The 6,343-nt window shown below is 44.0% G+C and overlaps 1 pseudogene; it reads right to left on the reverse strand.

Moving 5' to 3' along the window:
* Positions 1–774: 774 nt before the first annotated feature.
* On the reverse strand, positions 775–2,851 carry LOC147698438 (tricarboxylate transport protein, mitochondrial-like; annotated as a pseudogene).
* Between the last annotated feature and the right edge of the window lie 3,492 nt (positions 2,852–6,343).

Genomic DNA, 6,343 nt, shown 5'->3' on the forward strand with positions numbered 1-6,343 from the left:
GAGAATGGAACAGAAATCTGTTCAATAGAATAGCCAGTAGTTTTTAGGTTGAGGCCTGTTGCTAAGATGTGTGTCTTCTGGTGGAAACAAGTACAAGAGAGGGACACTGTCATCCCTGATCCTATATAATTTACTTCACATCGTTCTGAAGAGAATATCAGGTCACCGGAGAGTACAAATTACAACCCTTTCCAGTGTCACTCTGTAAGCGAAGGAAGCTTCGTACATTCTCTCTGTAAGCCCATTATGGAGCTAGGGGAAGCTTCTTTGCACCGTTTGGAGACAACCGCTTCCATGTCATGCCGCTTTCCCACTTAAAAAAATAGGAGTCTTTTACAGATATCATACCCTACCTCTGGAACTGTTAGACAAGGAATTAACACATTAACTAAAAATACTTCATGTGTGCATTGATCAGGAAGGCACATTGTGGCGGTATAAACTGCCACTTTTTGCTTCATACAAGTCTATTGAGTTGCTGCATAAAAAAAGACATTTGGCAAAAGGCAAAAAGAAAATATTCCCACCATGACATCGTCAAAGTATTTTCTTGGCAAGTGTCAGCACTACGGATGTGCATCTGATCCATAGAAATGAATAAGCAGGTTTAAACTCCAATTGTGCCTCCACAATAACTCAAGGAACAAATAATTTCTGGAAGAATGCTTAAAAGATCAGGTTAGGTGGTTGACTGTCTCCAAAAATTAGTTTAGATAGTGCTGCAGAGCTATCATCCCTAAGGCTCACTGGTAGCTTAGTCCTAAGTGTGCAGTTTCAATGTGTTGCCCAGTGCCTGGTAAGAACTTTTACCACTTCTTCATAAATAACAAATATAATTGCTAAATCCAGGCAGACTCGACCAAGTCGTGGCACGGTTCCTCTGTAGAATGCTAAGGACCCTTTACTGCCGAATATCTGATATGCACAATCCATGGTGTTTTAATATATCCTTAGTGCCCGACATAGCGGGCTCTACCGGCCATTAAAGCCCCACTCCAGCATTAAAGGCCTGAGCCACAGGTGAGGGACTTTAATAAGGGAGCCGGACTTTATTGGATATTAGAGCCTGCTACTAAGGGCTCTAAGGCTATTACAACATTCCGTCCCAATAGGGCAAAATGTTCTAATTTGTAAAACAAAGGCCTCATGGACCCTGTGGGGGTTGAAATTCCCTCGGTCTCTGTGAGGCCTTTGTTCACAGCAACAGCTGTGAACAAACATTGGAATGTTGATGCTCCAGGCTTCTACCAGCCATTAACCCGTTGGCTGCACTGAACGTTCCGCGCCAGTGCAGAACGTTCTGAGAAACGGGCGGGCCGCGTCAGTCAACGGACGTGCGCAGCACTACCGAGGTAGTGCTCGCGACGACCGTTGGCCGACAGCAGCAGTCAATAGGTTTAAAGCCATGAGCACTCCAATGTCTTCAATGGATCACTCAACATTCCAATACTTAGGAGGTTTCAAGCCCTGCATCCTGGTTTTAACAATATCTACTGGAGTGTTACCAAAGACGCTAGCGGCCCCAGCTTTGACCTCAAATGCAGCTTTAACAAAGGGAAGTATCTCTCTGTGAGGGTCAACAACTGTATACCAGCGCTGCAAGGATAACATCAGGAAGAAGCAGATGGCCTGGTTGGATCCTTGTTTGAGAACAGCAGCTGTTACTCCCTAAGTTACACAGAGACTTTGGGGCATATTACCAAGCAATAGCGATAATTATCGCTATTGCTTGGTTAGAGACAAAAATTTACCGCTGAGCTGCGGCGATTTTTACCGCAAACAAACCTTGGCATTACCAAGGTTTATCGCAAATGCGATAAAAATCGCCGCAATGCATGAATATCGCTGAAAAGTCAGCGATATTCATGCATTACCGTGCTAATGCTCTTAGCCATGTTATCCACCTCCCATTGGATAACATGGCTAAGAACTGCTCAGGGCAGGTGTTAACTTTTGGAGATATTCGCACTTAGCACGAATATCTCCAAAAGTTGGTAATAGGAGATAGCGATGTTAGCGGCTGTTTCCAGTCGCTAACATCTTGGCACGCCCACTTTGCATGTCATTAGTGATAAATATCACTGACATGCAAAGTGGGGCCCAAGATGGTCGCTATCTCCTACTAGCTGTCGCTAACTGGTGTTAGCGACAGCTAGGTAATAGGGAGATCATTTTATCTCCGCTTTCTTGGCTTTTAAAGCCAAAAAAGCAGAGATAAACCCCCTTGATAATATGCCCCCTTGTTCTCCTAGGATCTCTCGAACTCCATGGAAGAAACCTCAATATTTTGGCAGGGATGAGCACCGAACGTGAATAAATTTCCCCTGACTGTAAATTTAGGAATTGAACCATAAAGAAGAGAGCTTAGCCCACGGTACAGACCCATCACACCGCGATCCTGAGCAGTCAGCCTTACACAGTGAACAACGCCCCTGTATCGAGAAGGGTTTGATCTTTTATCCAGCTGCAACTGTTTTCATGTATTCAATAGGAAAGGTGGTGCAGATGACAATGCTCCAGCAATGCCACCTTCACTCATGATATTTCTGTGGATAATTGATCCTCAAAAAGAGAGATTTGTTATGTTATAAATCTATTTACAGGCTTTAAACTGGTCTTGAAAATCATTTCCCCAGCAATACAACCAAGTGCCATCAGGTGGCACCCAAAGCTCCAGCTGTGACTGTGCCTTCAGACCAGCCAGAGTAACCTTCCCCAGGTGAGTAAGCTTGGGTCACCCACCCTATGTGGAAGACTGAGCCGTGGCTGCAGCTAGAGTCCCACGCACAAAGGCAGGACGGGCGCCACAGGGACCCCCGGAGATGCTGAAGAGCAGCGCCGAGGACGACATATCTCCCAGTAGTGATGGGCATCATCATGATGAAACTGGAACTGATAGTCCCAATTTTATGGGGTAGAAACCCTTGTCAGGTATTAAATTGTACTGCAGCATCTATATAGTGCTACTATCTCAAAGTGGGGTACTGAAGCGCTTGCCTACATAGGTAGCACGCTACACCATGAAGGGAGTGAGATTGGAAGGGTGTTGTCTTTGTTTTGAGCCTATGTGGGAATTGTTTCCATGCCGTGCGTGATGTGGTGACCACGAGTTGTGGTTATCGAGTAATGGGACTCGGTGAGTAGCAGTGTGATGGATGATGGAGTAAGAGATAGATGTACAGATTTATAGTTTTCAGGAAGCCGATGGCGTTTAACAGCTCTGCAGATCCCTTTATAATTACTGCAGTGGGTTGTCCAATCTGAGGTTTTGTGTATACTTGTGGTCCTGAGCTGGCATACACGTGTACTGATGCGCTACACACACTCCTCACTGCCATAGACACAGCCTGTTATTTCTGGCCAAGTTTATTCTGTGGGCTCTTTTGTTGGTTTTTGTGAGGCAAATGTGCCACTTCACTAATCTGCCTCCTGGCTAAATAGAGTCACGTGATCACAGGACCTCTGCCAACAATCCTTCAGACCAAGTGGTGACAAAGCAGCGGGAAACTACAAAGCATGTCCCTAGCCCTCTTGGCGCATCGAAAACTGTACATTTGTATGACAAAAGATGATTAGTGCCTGAGAGCTGCTTGAATGAGGCTGATTGACAAAGTGTGAATTGAGTGGCAAACAAGCACATCTCTGTCTCAAGCTGTGTTCTTATGAACTCTCTGGAGTTCTTCTCTCTCCACAGGGACCTCTTACTGTGTGAACAAAATAAAATGATTAAATGTAAATCTTGACAAAGCGAATAAAGATGCAGTTAGTCGCGAAGGCATGGAAAACACTGTGTCCTGGGGTAGCTCATATAAAGGAAAGAAATTCTTTCAAAAATGTGATACTAATGTTTGCACCAACACTTTTTAGCTACCGTTGTGACCTACAAATAGCAGAACTCGGACTTGCATGCCTGTTTACTGAAACAGCCTCCTTACAGACCCCCCAGGGAAAGCTGCAAAAAATGTTGCTGCCTGAGGCTGGGATTCACATCACAGCTTCAGGCAGCTTCAATGTTTAGGTCACGCCTGTGACAGTGCATGTGCTGCTTGGACGTGCACTTGTGCTTGTGGCACTGTTGTGTACATCAAGGGGATTGCATCCAGCCCACCCTTACCCTGTGGTGGATTCTTTATCACTCTTATTTAGGTCTCGCCTGCAACAGCACATGTGGTGCTTACACATGTGATCTCCCTTCCAAGACTATTGTGTACAACAAGGGGCTTGCAGTCTGCCGCTGCTTACCATTTGTTGTCTTCTTTTTCACTTTTATTTGGTGCTTTGTAATAGGGCAGTGTGCACCAGAGTGCCACCTCTTCTTAGGCTGGAGCATGGACCAGGTACTAAGTGCTTCTGCTCGAATGCTGTCCTACCGCTGATTGAGGTACCATTTTTTTTAAAGTTTCTTATTTTGCTTCTTCTCCTTCATACACCCTGAGGGGAGCCCTAAAAAGCGCTATGACGTGGCCAGCGCTGGCCGTGCCATAGTGCTTGTTTTACCCATCCTGTTGACCGTTCCCTTCAAGCCACCCTCCTGTTGCTCATCTTGACCGTCCCCTCCAACCCCCTTCATTTGTCCCTGTTGCTTACCCAACATGGAAAAAAATCTGCTATCTATGACGTGGTGACCACGTCCACTCCTAGCGCTTTATTTAACGTTGCAGTCCTAGCTTCTCTTCACCCGTGCCTGTTTGCCTAATGTTATGCTCAGCGCTGTGCTTCTCTACCACGTGCACAGCTTACTGTCCTAGTAAGACTGTGCTGTCACCCTGTGCACCAGGGCCTGTGTGGCCATAAAAAGCAGCAGAATCCCACCATCCCTGCAGCACTGATAGTAACCCTGTGGTCTGAGCAGTCTTAAGAGGTGCCATTTTGGACCTGGACATTGACCGTCTTGCTGCAGTGAGGAGACAGTGGCATCAAAGGCAGCCGGAAGAGACTTGAAGATCAGGAACCCCCCAGCGTTCCTCTGCCCCTTGACCCTGCCAGTGCACCCTCTTGCCTCTGCTTCCTTGTGTCAGCCTCTGTTAGAGCAAATGCAAGGCAGGATCTGGGTGGGCGGCTACTACAAATGGTCAAAATACTGGGAGGGAGGGGAGTGTCAATCATGAAGCAGACTGCTGCCCCCTTTGTTGCTAGTGCAGCATGCATTGACACATATTTATTGTCCACCTCAAGGTATCACCAGTTATGTTGTTTTAGAGTAAAACCACCATCTAAAGCCGTGGACTAATCGACCCTGAGTACGGGTACACCACTTATACCACTTAGGAGGGAGAGGATTATCTTTAGAAATTAGCAATGTGCATTATGCAGTTGCAGTAAATCAACTTTTATACCGTCATGAGAGGTGCAGAGTTCTACTATTTTTTGTCTTTGATCCCCAGTTACATTGGAGGCAGAAAGACTTCTGTTTAAATCCTCCTGTGACCAGATTAAAAACATTCAACTTTCTTATTTTTCATGTGTGTGTTTTCGCGCTTGGCCTGTGTTACCTGCAGTTTGTTGCCTGGGATTATGGTACCTGTAGTTTCAGTTCCCACTTATTTTCGTTTGAGCAGTTCATGAACCATATTTAATTTTTCTCTAATTTCTTTAGATGACTATAACATTCTCCAATACTCCAGTGTGTAGTTGTTTTTGGCTTCAATCATATGTGTCAAAGGCTATGTGGTTGTGGGGGTTGGATGATGGAACAACGCATGCCTTTACCATGCATGCTTTTAAAACATGGTTTCTACTATGCAGCTACCTATGCAATGAACCTCTTTACCATGGATGTTACTACCAAGTACCTCCATAGGGGTTATTATAGGTACCTTTACCACGTATACCATTACCGAGTATACCAATACCATGCATACCTTTACGACACAGTGTTGAAATATACGAAAATGTATAGTTTTACGTTAAAAATGTTTTATATTTATTAAAATTCATTAAAGTATGTGAAATGAGGCAGAGCAGTATTATTTTACAAAACACATTTTACAGTAAAACATTTAAAGAATAATGCCGCAATACAACTAGCACCTAAATCTGCATGCTTACATTGTTTTCGTCTGTATAATAGTCCTTCCTTTATTTTAACCCTATCTGTGTAGCGTTTTCCCAATCAAAATGGCTGTTATTTATATATATATATATATATATATATATATATATATATATATATATATATATATATAAGAATGGTCAAACAAAGTATTTTTCACCACAATAAATAAATATACATTCAGTCAGATTCTAACCCATGTTAAAAATTGCATTCCAAAACATATTTTGTTTTGAATTGTGGAATACCACAAACAAATTCAGCTGTCCACCATTTCATGCTCAGTGGTAC

This window comes from Lissotriton vulgaris, chromosome 8, assembly GCF_964263255.1.
Source record: "Lissotriton vulgaris chromosome 8, aLisVul1.2, whole genome shotgun sequence".
Classification (NCBI taxonomy): domain Eukaryota; kingdom Metazoa; phylum Chordata; class Amphibia; order Caudata; family Salamandridae; genus Lissotriton; species Lissotriton vulgaris.